Below are 17,520 nucleotides of genomic sequence, written 5' to 3' on the forward strand. Positions count from 1 at the left end.
TCCGCCAAGGCTCTCTTTTTGATGCATTTCTTATGTTCATTCTTCTAGCTTTTCTACAGACTTAATTTCCTTTTTCTGACAGTAATCCTGTGATTGTAGATCTAATTTTCCTCTTAGTGAAGAGCAGGTCCCAGAACTACCAAAACTATTTAATGTATTTAACACCTGAATGAGTTATGGCTTCAATGCTGCATTGGTTGTAGCTTCCTCATACCCATGAGTCGTTCTTATGGTACAGGAATACCAATGATTGAAGAGAAGCCCAGTAATAAATAGTCAATAATTCTGTAAAAGGATTTAAAACCTGAATTATGTTTACCCACGTGTTGTTACCTGCATTTTTTCTTTGTTACTAATTAGAAGCTGAAGGACATATATTTCTCATCATAGTTGCATCCCTCTTGCTCCATTATAAAGTTTTTATTTCTGACTCTGCTTTTTCAAGATGGGTGTTTATCTGTTCACATCCAGATCCCAAAATGTCAATACATCTTTAAACCCACAAAAATAGGGAATTTCTTTATCCTATCCAATACAACACTATTCAAGGTCAAACTAAAACTTTGTTTTCATAATCAAAACAGTTTTACTGCAATCCTGAATTCCTATTGCAAACCACAGTGACGTGCAGCCCAAAAATCAGAAATTCTCTAAAAATAGCCTAGCTCCATCTTAGTTAAAATTTACTCTCCATGAAAATTTTGTATGAAAATCAAAATTTTTTTCAAATTTAACTGTCATTTGCTGGCCACTATAAATTTAACCTTTAACGAACATAATACACTCTTCATGATGTTTCATCCTATATGTACAACTGTTTTCTTGAAACTTCAATAATAGAGAGAATAATATGTAGTGACAGGAGCGAGTGAAGAAAATTGTCACAAATAATGCAGAAGTGGAATTCATAATTAACTTCTGCAGAAGTTAATTTCTATGGATTTTTTTTTACTATTCCTTCACCAAAAAAAAAAAAAAAAAAAAAAGAAAGAAAAAAAAGGAAAAAAAAGGAAAAAAAATCAATTTTCTTAAGCTAAATCCTCATTACAGTCAATGGGGAGTTCTGCTGAAAACTGAAAGGAGCCACACAGTCCATAGAATGGGGTGAGTGAGGAGGAATATTGCTGTTTATACCGGACATTTCACAGCACTTGTCATTACCTTTCAATGGCAATGAGGTTATGAAGAAGCAGGGCTGTGAAAGATGTCCTTCCCAAAGGTGGGACGTGGCTCCATGCCAGACTTCATAGGCAACTGCATCCAGTTTGGAAATTGTTTCTCAGCCAAAACAAGCTACAGTCTCAGTTTTTTCAAAGTAAAATGTACAGTGATATCAAAAATTGTACCTAGATAAACTAAATTCACTCCAAATGAACTAACTGTATTCATGAGAATACAGAGGTCAGTCAGCTGCATATTGTCAATCAGTCCTCATCGAGATTACTTTTCTTTCCTTTCCTATTTTTCCCTCTAAATCAAGAAAATATATGTTAGTCTCTTTGAACAGTTACCCTTTTTTTCTTTTTCTTTTTTTTTATGCTCGTATCCCCCCTCCCATCCCACTTCCAAAATGCCTTAAATTTGTTAGTGTCTCTATAATATTTTTGCTCTGAGGCATATTGCCCTCCATTCATTGTGTTCACTGCTGCCCAAGCCAGATTTAATAATTTTTTAAAATATATTAACCTGCACAAAACCTGTGTTGGTGGCAATGTCCTTTAGTCATTACTAAATTGTCATTCCAAAATTCAAACAATCTGAAACTTTAAAATCACAGTGTCTCTTCAGTGTTATTATTTTGGGGATCTATACTGGCTTCAACACCCAAGATCACAAATTCCAAAGTTTCCATAACAGTGAGACTGGAAAATTAAAATAACAAACAACATTGAAATAAAATCTTTAGAAGATAGATAGATGAAATTAGGAGAATAATTCCACCAGTAGAATTGTATTCAGGTTGCATAAAATAAATCCAAATCCATACCTGTCCCTGGATAAACCTAATAATGCTTTTGGGTTATGTTCCAGTTTTATAAAATGTTTTCCTATTCCCTTTTCCTATTTGGGGAAAAGAAGCAGTCCAGGGTGATCAAAATGTGCTGGTATGCCATAATAACACTTGAAGCAGACAGACCAGAATTTCCCATGGAGAGTATTTGCAATGCAGTAGCAGTATTCAAAATTGTGTACTAGTTCCTCTGAATTCCCATTTCAACCACAACTCATTCTTACATTGGAATATGGACTGGTCATGAGAAAACAGTAAATCTGACTGTACACAAAGTTATCTGCAGGGGTGAATAATCTGAATCAGAAAGGGAATGCTGCTTTCATTCTTCAGTTCTTTCATTTCTAATAATTCAGGAGAACACCATTTTAAGTGAGATTTAAAAGGTCTAAAAGCAGGCAGATAGAAAAAAGTTGCAGATTCATTAATAACCCACATCTAGTACAACGCACTATCGGGAGACAAATTCTGAAGCACCTTTCCAGATCTGTTACCTACCTGTTCTTTACTTTGTGCTGTGTTACCATCACATCACAGAATAGATTCTTTTCCATTTGACTGCTGTTAATGTAAGTGGCCATTGCATTTCTGGAATATTCCCCAGTTCATATTTACATTATGGAAATCTCCACCTTAACAGAGGAACAGAACTGAAACACATTAAGGAGGGACCCTTCTTATGCTCGTCAGCTCACTGCAGGGTGTCTCCCAAAACTTCCGTGACATTGAGAATAAGGTACCTCTTGTTAGAAGCTGAAAGGAAAATGCATTTTAAGTGATAAAAAACCTGCAGACACACAAAGGACCACGGAGAGACAGTGAGTGGCAGGGAGACCCCAAATAAGCCCTGCCATGCTACTCCCAAGCCTAAGCAAGCCCAGAGGGGAAGAGGGCAACAATTGCATCCAGAAACCAGGCAATAATCTGGCTCCTCTGCTGAAGTTATTGGAAATCGTTGTTTGTAAACAGGAGCATTAAGAGCAAAGAGAAAAAGTCTCACATTCAAAGGAAGAATGGAGGAAATAAGTTAGTTTTAACAATGAACAGACTGAAACCACAATGCATAGATAAACCCAGGAAATTTTGATGAGATTACTGATCCTATCCAATAGACCTGGATTTGTGAAAAGAAGACCCTGAACATCAAGGACAGCTGTGCTTGAACATGTAGGTAACATGCTGGGTGCATTCTTACAGGACAATAATATGTTCTGAGGAAAAAAAGTTTTTGGTTGCTACCAGCCTTCCTTATTAAGATGCCCATGCTCATGTCTTGCTTTGCCTTTGTGATATTCCAATATTCTCTGTCTTGTAGCAGGGAGAGCCATAAGCCTATCAGCTCAGTGCCCAGCAACAAGACCTTCCCTGGCTGAACATTGTACCACCAGCTTGGGGTTATCGGAGTGTGTAGGGATAGCCAGGTGGCTTATCAGAGACCTTGAACTTGGTACATGGTTAGAAAGTCTGCTTGATGCTTTTATCACAGATGTTTCTTTGCTTGGAGTGTTCTTCCTGACTTGGCCTAAATTCTTATCAGGAAATTATTTTACATACTGATTAAAGTCAAGCAGTCTATTAATGGGAACCTGATTACCATCCGTCTTTATAAATATTCACAGAGAAAAAAAATAGTTTTAAAAAATGGGAAATACATAATGAAATCTTGTGTTTGTTATCATGCAGAACTTTTTCACTTCTTTAGTGCAAGGAACAGAGCAAATTAGGAAGTGACAGAGAAGCAGGGAAGAGATTTGTTGGAGGTTGGAAAAATGTCTGTCTATTAGTGGTGAAATAAAGTAGTGTTTTGAAAAGTCTGCAAAGAAATTAGACCTTTCAAGTGACCTGGAGATATTGTCCTTGCTGCTGCTTAAGGACAGTTATCTGTACACAACAATGGATTACCATAGTGCTGTCCTTACTGCCAAAGACATTCCTCTGATCGTTGCCATGTCCTAGGATGCTGGAATCTTTATTTTCTTCTCTGATTTTCACTTTTTCTTTTATATAAATACACACACACACACACATATTTATTTATTTATTTATTTATTTATTTATACATACATACATACATACATACACACACCTACTTAATGCAAAATTCCCTGTGAAACTATAGCAAATAAAAATATTAGATAAATAATTTTTTGTAAATATGCAAATATATATGTCCATATGCCAATAATATGTACCATAAATTAATTCCCAAATTAATATATATGTTACATCATTTAATATGTGAATGAACACGTGAACATTTTCTAATTAATCTCTTCTAACACAACATTTTGAAAGGCTGGATTTTGCATTTTTCAAAACCATCACTGCCTGAAACAGAGCCATAGAGACAAGGACCCAAATTCATACATTGTTACCATCCAAGATAAATTCTGCATCTAGATTGTATGAAAAATATATCTAATATTCATAATATTCAGGAAAGGCTAGTTCCCGTTTTCTCATTTTTTTTAATTCATCTTTGAAACTCAGAGATGCAGGATGCATAGGAAAAAAACCCAGCTGACTAATAGTGAAAAATGAGTTTAATCACGTTTGAAAAATGATAAAATTAAAGTTGATGTGGACAGAATTTAAGAGGACTTTGCACCTTCATAATTAAGACATAAGATGATCAGCAGACAAGGTCACAAAAGCAAGTTTAAGTTCATTTGTGAGTATGTACCAATTTGGCAGATACCCTACTTCTGAAATATTCCTTTCTGGCAATACTTGGAAGATATTTTCAAGAAAGATTATGTCATTAACCTGTTTCAGTATGTAAACTTTTATGCTAAAACTTGTACATCTTTATTAAAATCTGTTTCATTTAAAATTTGTTGAATGACAAAATAGAAACAAACACAGAAGCAAATATGATCCTGCTGATTTAAAATCACATCTCTCCAAACCCAAACATTCCCAGGATTACCACATCTCTTTTCTCCCGGATGGGTCCTCTGCAAAGCATCTCTGCAGACATGATTTCCCACTCATGACCTGACCACAGCAAGGGCCAAAATAATTTCAGTGAGTGGTGGTAAAGATGTCTCAATGCATATTAGAGGAGTTTCATACAGATTTTGCTCACAGACACAAACGTTGCCAACCATTCAGCTGTGCTTTGTTCTATCCCTAATACTGTAAGTCACAGAGGAGCTCTCCCCATGCTTTTCCTTGTTAGTTTTTGAGGAGGCAAAATCTGGGCAGCTGGTTCCTGTCCTGTGATCACACTGTTGGCTGAGTTTTTTCTCTTGTGTATCTATATGCTGTGCCAGCCAAAATTTACCTACTACTGCTTTCACACAGACCTCATAATCACTTCAACAACATATGCCAAATTTTTTTGCATCCCTTATTCATGAAGCCTTTTCTTTCCTTCTTCACTCAGTTCATACCTCCTGCCTAACACTGAACTTCAGAAATAGGATTGTTTAGTCCTGGGGAAGGGACATGCGAAGTTTGCTCATAAACATCACACAAATATTTTGAAGTTACTACAGACACATTTCTGGTTGCATGTGGACAACTTGAGTTTAAATGCTGATTGTTAGCTCATCAGTAGTTCAAACAATAGAAATAAAGGTTGGCTTTTTAATAAGTTCTCTATAAGTTCTCTAATTCAATTAATGGCTTTTTACCAAATCTAAATTTAGGATCCTATCAGGTGTGGTTGAGTGTTGTTATTAATTGAAGATATTTTTTTTCTCATACTTACAGAAAATGCATTCTTCGCGCATTTTACAATTATATTAACTGCCAAGTCTTCTGAAGATAGTAAGCAATGACTCTTTGCTATTTATAGAGCAACCCTTTTATAAAGCAATATGGTTCACCTGTGAGTTGATCTGTTTGAACTGCAATTTTTAAAATCACAATTTTTGAATTTGTATTGGGAAAAAAATTGTTTGTATTTGGAAAAAAATTCTTACTCTTGATTTAAAGTAATTTTTCAAGTGTTTTCCCTTCATTTTTTCTGCATTTGGTGCCTATAGTTATACAAGCAACTTGTTGTGTTTAAAATTAATTATCTCAGTGATCATAACTTGCAATGGGAAAGTAGTACTGAAAATGGCCCCAACTAAAACTTCTAAACCCAACTTTGAGCATTTCTTCAAAATCACCTTTGAGGAGTCATAAAGTACACCCCCAAGATCCAGAACAGCCAGTATTGATGTTGCATTGCTGATCTGTGTGTAGAGACCAGGATGAGGAGAATTGTAGCTGGGCACGGGGTGTTTCTCCAGGGAGGACATCAGTGCTCTGCTGAAAGGAAAGGCTTCTTTGTGTGCCCAGTGGAACTGCTGGAAAGGCTGGGCAGCAGAGCCAGACACCCTGCTGGGACTGTCCAACGCCCACAGACCCAATTTCCTGGTCCTGGAGACCCCCAGATTAAGTGCACAGGCCAGGGGACGCCCACACAGTTGGCGGTGTAGGCGCAGTTTTAGCCGTGCTCACCTGGGCGTGGCTGTGTGCATACCTGAGGGCAGTAGGGGATAAGAAGTGATGTTCCCATGAAGGATTCTTTCCACACATAGAGTTTTAGGGTCAATGTAAGCCTGTGGACTTTAGGGGAGACCATCAGCAATAGCTGTGTGCGCCCAGAGCCCTGAGACAGAGCTGCTTTGTGATGTTCAGGTACAGCTGGCAAGCAGAGCCCACACCTGACCTCATGTCATGAGGACCTTGGCTGGTGGCAGCAAGAAAGGTGCACACAGGGGCTGGTTCAATTGTACAAGTACCCCTTGTTTTGGGAGGCAGAGTGCCTTTTCCCTTCCAAGTCCTGCAGAACGTCCTTCTGCTCCAGCTTGCTTCTATTCGATCAGTGAAGCCTCTGCCAGTGCAGTGCTGATGGGAACATAATTGCTCACCTGGAAGAGGATCACTGAGATATGAGACACACTGAGGCTGTGGTGAGGTTAGGAGTGTTGACATGCCAATAAAAGCTCCATGTAAAAATGTTTAGTTAGTATAAAAGGCAACGAGAAGTCTAAGGAAGGACTAGGTGTCATGACAGCTAATCCTCCTCTCTAGTATCTGACCTCTGGAAGGCTGGAAGTAAAAGAAGTTAAATGAACTCTGCATAATTCCTTGTGTTTATCTGTCATGAAACCACCTCATGATTCAGCATTTGTGTCAGCCTGTTTGGGGGAGGCTCTGCTGCAGGAGCAGAGGGCTGTGGCAGACCAGGACCGAGGCATAACCTGGAAGCTGTGTGAGAGAGGACATTCGTTCCAGCCCTGCCCACGCTTGGTCTTTTTTTCCTCCCTGGTGTTGTTGGCTCCAGATTCTGGGTGTTTGAGAACACAGTCATTTGCTGTGCTCCAACTTTGAGGAAGAATTTTTCAATTTTTGACAAGGCCCTTAGAATCACATTGCAGAGGAAAGGGTGTATTATAATTATCAATATCAATAGTAATAAAAGTTTATTAAAGGCCATTAAAATGAAAGGGGATGGCTATAGATCCCATCACTCTGAATTGACTCCCTCCTCTTGTGTTAATTAGAAAACTCAGATAATGGTTCTATGGGGGAGTGCAGGGGAAATTTAATTACGAAAGTTTAATGGGCCACTATCTACTTCCTGCCAGATTAAAAACTGATGATTTACACTATTTTAGATACTACTCAGGGCTCACTAACAAAATATGTTGCAGAACAAAGAGTAATGCAAGACTTCACCTGGAATCTTTTGCTCAATTTATAAACAAAGATGCAATAATGCAGACCTGAAAACCAAACAGCTGTGACAGAGCTGTTACCACCAAAAACCAAGAGAAATCGTGAGCAGTCTTTGTTAGGTTCTTCATTTCATTGTTTACTCTAAGTAAATAAAGAAGACATTTGCATAAGCAGAAATGTTTGTCTCCTCAAGAAGCCAAAAAATAATAATAATAAAAAAGCCAGCCTAAATTAGCTGTAGGGTCAGTTTTCAGTTATTGAGATAAACTGGCAACTCTGTTGATTTTTAAAAGTTTTAGGAGTGGAATTTGTGTACACAAATATACACTCAGGCTCTTCAGTCCATGTTCTTATTTCTACTAAATTTCATGGCAATTTTTAATAAACAGATATTTAGTGAATTATTATGTAATATTTTTACTTAAAAATAGGTGTTAGTCTGAAAATTCAATCAAAATGTCTCTGGCATAAGTGTGAAACAGATAAAATCAGTTGTCTGTAATTCCTCATTTTCAGAATCCCCAGACAGCTAATTTATAGGGAGTTATGACTAGACAGAGCCTCAAAATTATTCACTTTTTGGAGAAAGTTGAAATATGGCACCTGAAATGAGTAGCTATTTTTGAAACATTAGTCTTCTTGAACTCATTATAGGAGTGATAATTCAGCAAAGTCTGTAAAGCAGCTACAGGAATCTCTCTTCAAGCCCCCTGTTTTACCTGCTAGTTCCATTTAATGCAGAGCTTTGTTATTAAATTTCTGGTCCCATTTAATTCAGTGGTTTACTATGAAATTTAACTCCTATCCTTAACAAACTCTATTTTTAGTGAAAACACTGTAGCATATTCAAGTGTAATCAAGATAAATTTTCAGTTGTATTTTTTAGAATTAAATGCTTAACTTTAAAGGGGTTTTCTACAAAAAAAACCCCAAACCAACCCAAAACCAACAGTGAAGCAAAAATATGATGTATCAAATGCTGTATTTTAAAATGCAGTGCAAAAAAAAGAGAGGGTAGAAGAAATAGAAGAAACAATGCCCAAAAGCAAGAAAAAAAATTTATAAATCTAATGTACTCTGTTTCCTTTTCTGGATAGGTTTTGGTGTCCAAAAGTTGAGAACTCAGCATTATAAAACCAGGGCTGGTTGTCAGTTCTAATTTAGGTAGATGTAGACAGTTTTATACAGCAGCTTTGTGCCTGGAGCTGTCTGTCTTACAGTCAGAGGCCCACTGTGTCAGCTGCATGTCCTTGAACATTTCAGGTAGCATGTAGCTCTGGGAATTGCCATCCTCCTGGACTTCAGGTGTGTAAACAAAGTCTCCTACATTTACTAATTTATTACCAGGCAATGAAACAATATAAAGGAAGGGGAGAAAAAAAGGTATTTGAATATCACTTTTCTCCCTATTCTCAAAAGACTTTAATCCACTGGGTGTACACAGATTGGGAGCTGCTCATTATTCTTGATCTTTTCCACAAAAACAGGGTTTGTCTGCTTGCACTTCAGTTTGGATTTCTCAGCGTTCCCCTCTGTACAGCACAGCTGCCCTGAGAAAATTCTGTTATGCAATGAGTATCATTTACAGCTAAATATATTTGCAACAACATAGAATCCAGCTTTTAATGAGCAAAATAGCCTTCTGTGTTTCAAAGGTGCATCTACATTCAAAAAATAGTGTAAAAAAACATGTCAGGGCACTATGGATGTCTAGACTTCCCTTGTCTAGACTTCAGATATGTAATGCTGAATGGCTATCAAAATCAAGTGGACGTCCTCAGAAATATAATTGAGAAGAACATGCATAGGAACATCTGCGTGCCTTGCCTTTTATTTGCAGCAAATGATTCACAGCTAAGCTCTGCAAAGTATTAGTCAGTTCACATCACTGTAACCACCAAACCTCAGGAAAAAAACAACTTATTTTTGCAGAAGTTTCTTAGGCAGCTGTTACAGCTAAAGGACTTAATTGCATTGGCAATTTATATAAAGAGAGAGATAGAGAAATAAAAAAAATTTAAGTGGATTTCAAGTGAGGTGTTCAGGTTGTTTTATTGTGATTCTTTATTTGATTAAGGTAGAGCTATAATTAGTCTCAATGCACTAATAAATTGCTGGTTTTTTCCAGACACTTAATAAGGACCATTCATTCTCCAAGGGGATTGCAACCTGAAATCTTGCTGAAAGACTGGTGCTACAACAGAGGACAAAGAGAAAAGAGGTGAATTAACTGGGAAAAATGCCAGTTACTGTCTTGATCACATGAGTGACCATATGCTAAGTGACACAGTAAAATGAATGGATGCACAGTGTGTTGATTTAGTTGCTTTCTTTCCCCTTTTCTTTCCTGTCTGATTGTATATGATGTAATTGTTCCACATGGCAGAATGTCCACTCCTTCCTTTCAGCGTCCACTACTGTGAGAGTAATTGGAACGTGATCCAGGCTCGGAGTGGCACTTATTCTACTAAAATGAGGGATTGAAAACCCTGCTAAAGTGACACAGAGCTATGAATTTAAAGGCTTCAGCACTCTGAAGTGCTCTGGGCAAGAGTCTCCCCCGGAGCAATTGGTGGAGCTCCTGTCACATCAGTCCAGCTCCTCAAACACGTGTGCAGTAGCAAGGGCTCACACCCCTTTATGGTGACTGGCACGAATTTGGGGTTGGCTGAGAAGAGAGGCCAGGGATCTTTTCCTGGCAGGTCCTGAAAAGCCAGACATTTACTTGAGCACGAATGTGGATCTGGCAAACCTCTGCGTGCTCTGAGCTGTGTCAGATCTCGGGATACGGATCTAATCCTGCAAGATGGTGAAGAGGACTCATGTACTGCCCAGCATGTTGGGCTCCTCCTGCCAAGTCTGCACACAGATGTTACACGCACTTCCAGCTGGGAATTCAAGCGGAGAGTTCCAAGTGGAGAGCTCGGCCAAAGCATTAAGATGCAAACTCTGCTCTCTTTTCAGCAGAAGAAATCCAGAAATCTGGGTTTAGTACCAACTCTCTAGCTAGTTGCCAGTTTTATTGGTATACTCATAAATATGTTTATCTCAATATTTTCAGGAATCTGCCTAGTCCCCTATGATTTGTATATGGAATACCTACCGTCTGGGGTTCCCCATAAATAAGTGATGTTAAATAGTTATCCAAATAGGACTAAAACATTCACATTTTCAGCTAGTTCTATGGCAGATGGCAAAAGAAGGGATGAATGCACAGATAAATAAAAATATAAGGAACTAATATATTTCTCTCTGTTTTGCACTCCCAGAGAGAAAGTTGTTAGAGAAGATGGCTGTCACATAATTCCAGATTATTTAAACTGAAAAGTCAGCACAGGAACAGCCACTTTTGGTTATGTGTTAGTTAAGTCCAGCCACCAGAGGATTGCCAGCAGGGACTGCAGGGTTAATCATTAAGAAAGGGTTTCTTACGAGTCCAACCACAGCTTTTTTTTTTTTCCCTGCATATTTATTTTGAACAAACAAGTTACCTAGACAATTAAACAAGTTAAACAAAAATTATATTGTTTCAGGCAATTATCCACATGCGTGCTGATCTCATTTGGAGAAATAAAACATTTCATATTTTATTACCCAGAGTGTCAATGAAAAAATATTCAGCTGATATCTCATTAATGGTTTCATTTTCCCAAACATTGTACAAAGTCACTGCAATACAATGCCGAGTCAATCTACCCATTTGATCTTACATAACCTTCAGGGAACATTAATAAAATTCTGACTCAGATATGCCCTCTGTCAGTCTCTTTTTAGGCATACAGGTGCTTTAATGTCCTTTACAACCTACTGAATGGGATGTACATTCAAATTTAAGCACAAATGTCAATACTTTTCTGGACAGAGATGCTTGCTGGAATGAAGGCCTCTGCATCAGAATAAACATAGTGGTTGATAAGAGTGTACGCAGAGAATTTTGATTTGGGTTTACACAACCTGTGGTATCCTGAGGTTAGAAAATCAAACTGCCACAGCAATTTAGTGTGTTTGTATCACCACCTGTGTTCTCCTGTTCACACAATTTCCTTATTTTTAAGATACTCAACATGTATTAAAAAGTATCTTTAAGGATTTTCAAACATTTCATTCAGGAATTGAGTTTTGTCAGTGAAGGAAAAAGAGCTTTTACAATTCTCTAGCAAAGTCATTTAGGACTCCCAGAGGAAGACTGGAAAAATCTATCAGCTATTGTAGAAAGTGCATTATAGTGGAAGCTTAGTATGAAACACATGCAATCAATGATGGGATACTTGAACTTTGCTTGTACAGTTATCTCCTTAGGGAAGGTATTCTGTAGGTATTGAACTGCTTTTCATGAGATCAAGAAGCCACAGAAAGAAATTAAAGTGGGTTTTAATAATTTTTTTTGCTAAGCCTTGACGGAGTGAGGAGGAGTGTGGCAGACTGTGCTGAATGCTGTGATCTGGGGTCACCAGGGCAGCTGTGAAGGCTCAGTCCCTGGCCATTAGGGATCCTATGCAGGTAAAAATCACTGTGGGGACTGGAACCTTTGAAGTGTGATGTTTCCTCTTTTTCAGGTAGCCTGTTTTGTTTTTGCATGTTCCTTTGGCTCATTTGTGCAGTGGAGACAGTACCACTGATAATAGCTGACATTAAAAATTTTGATTTTACAGCTCCCAGTGCATAGGTCCTATAGATTCTCCTCATTCCCAGCAATGCCTTTGTCCTGCTTCAGTTGCTTCTGTGCTCTATTCAATGAAAAGGGCAGGAAAGCAGTGCTGTCCTAGCTGAGCACTTTGCCAATACTGAATCTGGATTAACCTTAACAGTTTTCTCTGTCCTGTTGAATCTCATAGACTTTGCTGTGCAGTGTCTCCACTCCCAGTAAAGTGGGGGGGATTCCCCAACATTTTGGTGTTTAGAGAATTTTCTTCAGTGTTAAGGCTACTATTTTTAATCTCTTTTTATATGCCTTTTGGTTTGCTGATATAATATCAATTAATTTACATTAAAGTAAATAAAAACCCCATCATGGTCTTGTAATTAGATTTTTCACTTTTTGGTGTTTGGCTAAGGGAAGGTCAGACTTGCAGACTCCACAGTCTTCAAAATGCCAACTATTTTTAAATAACTCACTAAAGCGATATTTTCATTAATTGGTCCAAGAGAAACATGCTCCATTCTGAATGCAGTGCACCTTTGTGTCTGAACTGGATAAAATTCTCAGGTAAGTGAGAACAAACAGGATGGTGCCTTGATTGAGAAGACATCTCAGGCAACACTGCTCATTCAGAGCAATATGGGTGTGTGAGGAGAAGTCAGATAATCAGTCTTCAGCCTCTTCCTGAATCCAGAAGAAAAGTACATGGGACTTGTCAGGTCTTGACTTATTACAGCCCTTTGCAACAGGAGGAGTTGCAAAGTTTGTGACTATACCTTTCAATTAAATTTCAATGTAATAATTTCCCTTTCTAATATTATCTTTCATTTACAGGGAGCCTTCCTAGCCCATTTGAACTTCCTGTTTTGAGGCAGATCCAGCTTTTGGCCCAGACCATGAAGGTAGCTATGCAGGACACCAGACTGATGGAACAAGAAATCATGTTTGCATGAAGTACTAATGCCTGCAGCTAAAGCCCACCTCACACAGCAGTGTGACAATATCTCCCCAGGTTTGTTCCCTTTGCAATCTCTCCTTCAGCCCAGGGAGGAGTTGCAGGAGTGCTGCCTTGCCTCCCCTGAGCTCCCCAAGGGCACAGAGGGTGTCTCTGGCACAGAAGGTGTCTCTGCCATCGCTGGCCCAGGAGGGAGGAGAGGAGCAGGGAGGGAAGGAGGCACACATGGTGCTGGTGGTTCCACAGCATCCCTCTGGCCAGCAGCTCCCCTCTGGTGCTGTGCTCTCACTGAGCCTTTTGGCTGTGTACAGAACACACAGGGACAGGAGATTTCATATTTTTGGTGCTGCAAGGGACCAGGGAGGCAACAGTGCCTGGGGGGGGTCGCTCTGCCCTGCCACAAAACAGCCTTTTCCTCACCTTGTGCAGGAATCTCAGTCCTGTTGTGCACTGGGAATTTTAGCACTCCAGCTGTTTGTGGACAGTGGGTGTGAGCACTGCCCTTGCATTCATGAAGGAAACGTTAACCAGATCATTCCTCAGTAAAATTAAATATGGAAACAAGGGTCCTGCCTTCAGTGAGCAGCCTGCAACTTTCCTCTTTCTGTCCTTTCTGGCCAACAGGACACGATAGATGCTGATATCAACATCTCCATCCCAGTAAGGCTGAAGATGATCCTGGGAGACCAGGGTTTGCTCACTCATGGGCAGGAAGAGCAAGTGTTTGAAGGGAAACCTTTCCACTGGTGCCAGGGGCATGGATCAGATGTTAGAGGATGATTTTGTTTCAACGTTAAGATACTCTGTAATTGGTACATGTAACAAATGAACAGCTGCCTTCTTAATTCCCTCTTTAGCATGAATTTGGAAATCTGTTTGTGTTAGGTTTGAGTATTTTGGTATTAATAGGATGATTTAACTTATTTTGTGATCTGATATGTTTCCCAGTACTGTGTCTGACTTGTTGATGTGATTCAGCCTGACAGCTGAATTGCTCTTTTCATAGGTTAGTAATTATGACTTCAGTGACGTACAGTTTTCAATGTTATTTTTGTTTGAGTAGCTTAATAAAAGGAATAAAATCAGAGCTAGGCATATTTTTTTCAGAGTAAAATAGGCCTCAGACCTTTGATGGTCTGGGTGTAGATCAGCCAATCAGCCTAAAAGCTCCCTCCAGTAAGCCCTTTGTTGTCTCACAGGAAAAGTGTGTGAACTGGAAATTTACTTGAAACTGCCACAATAAATCTGTTTGTTCAGGGAAAATTAAAAAAGGTGAAGCGAGAAGCCTGACATGACTTCAGTTTTGAGGAAAAACCTGTTTGTGTCTAATACAGTGCAGAAATTGCTCAAGAACATTTTGTCCTTGTGTAAGGATTGCCCTGTAATGCTGCTAATGTCCTTAGGTTGAGACCCTGGGTTATCAGCTGTGTATGTGCCGATCATGCAAGTTAAAATGGAGCTTTTTGAAATGTAGTTTTGTCTGTGTGAGTTCATGACACTTGTTCCTTGAAGCCAGATCTTCTCCTTCCCCTGCATTTTCCTTTCTTTCTCCTTCTGGCTTCCACTGTGGGCTGAACATGAGCCTCAAAAGCGGTGAAACCTCCAGATGGCACATTACCAAGTTCTCATAAATTAGAGCAGGAGAGATGTGCAAGGCATTGAAATTCTTTGAGATTTAGGTTTATAGGGATTACAATAAATTCAGTCCGATGGGGATGGTCGTTAGGTACCAGTGGAATGCAGATAAGATTGTACTGCTTTTTTTTTTTAAAACTTAAAAAATGGCCATGAGACAATCTCTTGATGGCTGCAAAAAGTGTTCTGTGCTTGGACATTTCTGTGATTTCCCACATATAGATCCTGAAGGGAAGGAAATCCAGATCTGGATCAGAAAAAGGAAATAATGTTCATAATCTCCATACAAGGCACAAAAGCCTGTCCTGTTTGCACTCTGCTAAAAAATGGCCTCTAAGTCCCGTCAGGGAAACCAAACTCCAGTTAAACACAGGAGCAGCTTTCCCTAAGCAAGAGCTGCAGAAGAAGAGCCATTCAGTTCAGATACAACACCTTGTTGGTGCCACACCACAGAAACCCTTTCCACTGGCAGGCTCAGAATCAGCCTGGCTAGTTATGAATTTACTCCAGTTATTAAGAGCGAATTAAAGAAAAGCAATGCCTTGAAAAGCGTGAGGTGAAATAAAGCACTCTGCTCTGAAGAAAACCAGAAGAATGAAAAAGAGCGTTCCTTGCATTTCTTCTTAAGCTGCCACTTTGTTTCACCAAGGGTCAGCACATCATTCCTTAATCACCTGGTTAGGCCCCCAAATGTATCCCTGTTAAGTGGAATTCTTTGCTAATACTGTCCTGATTAATTAAGAGGCAGTCTTTCCTATTCACTGTTATCAGTGACCTATCATTCAGTGTCACCATCCTTCACTGTCATTAAGTAGAGTATGCATATACTGTAAGAGGTAAGATGATTTCAGAGACAACTATTGATCCTTTCCCAGTGGTCTATTGCTAGTTAATGAGCATTAGTTTCTTTAATGATGTTTAATGTTGGTGAGTTATTTTTAAGTGATACATGGCCTGACCCTGGGAAGTGCTGAACGCCCTCAACTCCCGTTGACTTCAGCAAGAGGTGAGGGCACTCGTGGGATCAGCCCACAGGACTTGTGTCTGAACTGGCAGCAAAAGCTTCTTCCTGCATTCAGCAGTGCTGTGAAGCCAGAGAAAGAGCAGGTTCTCATAGAAGAGCGTTTCAGTTTCTGTTTTCCTTTCTGGCATTGAAATGGACAATTTCTACACAGGACAGACATTGCTGTTCTGCGAGATCTTGCCTTTTGCTTATTTTCTTCCAATGCCTCTCACTGTCCTCTAGCTTCTTTCTGTGGTCAAGAGGAGGGAAGAGGCATCTTGCAAACTCATCCCCCATTCCTGCTTGCCTTCCCACATTTCCTTTGCTTCCAAATTAATCCGACAGGCAGTCTGTCACCACTACCTTAAGTTACTTAAACTCTAATGAATCTTTTCCAGTTGGCTTTCATTTCTGTCCTCTGCTGGAATTGCCTTGATTACCAAAGGCTGCCTCTTGGCAAAATCTCAAAGTCAAAGTTTCTTCTCCTCCTCTTTGACCTTACCTTTTTTTCTTTTTTTGTGAATATAATACTGTTCCTCTCAGTGTACTGTTCTGCCTTTTCCTTCCCCACTGCCACTTCTGTTTGCACTGCTACTCATTACTTTATCATGCCTTTGGTGTGCTTTCCCCCTCCCTTTCCCAACACTATGTCCACAGCACCCTGCCCCATGACCCCCTCTTCAAACAACCAAGATTTTTAAAAATATGGGACAACAAAATGTTTGCTCTCTCTCTCAGCATGTACAGTTTGTTTGGTAATATGTCCAATCATGGCACATAAAATTCAGTTCTAGGTGATTTCCCCAATTTTCTCTTGCAGAAAAGAGATGGTGTCCTTAAATGCTGAAACATGAGAACTGTACAGGGCTAGGAAAACGGAATCTATTTGACTAGAGAGAATAGAATTTCCCAGAGATACAGGCAACACTGGTTTCTGTTAGTGAGAAATGCCATCATGTTTCGTATGGAGACATGCAAGTAACTTTTGGTCCATTTAAAAAAAGTTGGGTTTTTTTTAATTATTTCAAGTATTGTACAATATAAGTTAGGGTAATTATACCATGTGATGTTACAGAAAATATTCCCACTCTGAACAGCTGATAGCTTCCATAGAAATTCTAAGATAGATTAGTTGTTCTGTGACATGTGTGCCGGGCAGCTGAATTTATCATTTTGGTGGGTTACTTCACATACAGGAGAATGAAGAGAAAATACATCCTTGGCAGGCCTGTCCTGAAGAATAAGTATCAGAAACAGCTCATGTTCAAATTAATCCCCAGGGAAGGAGATCAATGTGCAGACGATGCAGTTGTAATAAGAAGATAAGTTGTACAGATACATATCTTTGTCCTGCACAAGCATAATTTATTGCACGGATCTTGTCTGTACACTGGAAGTGGATTGGGAAATGCAACTGCACAGTGTGAGTAAGTTTAGAGACACTTTTTCTTCACCTCTGCACAACAGGCTGGTTTTTATCTGACAGAACCACAAATTTGCTTTTTTTGTTTTTATTTTAACAAATGAATAAATGCAAAAGTAGAACCAAAGAGATCCTAGGGGAAAAAAAAGAAAAAGAAAAAAAAGAACAGGTTGCT

This window comes from Ammospiza caudacuta, chromosome 3, assembly GCF_027887145.1.
Source record: "Ammospiza caudacuta isolate bAmmCau1 chromosome 3, bAmmCau1.pri, whole genome shotgun sequence".
Lineage (NCBI taxonomy): Eukaryota > Metazoa > Chordata > Aves > Passeriformes > Passerellidae > Ammospiza > Ammospiza caudacuta.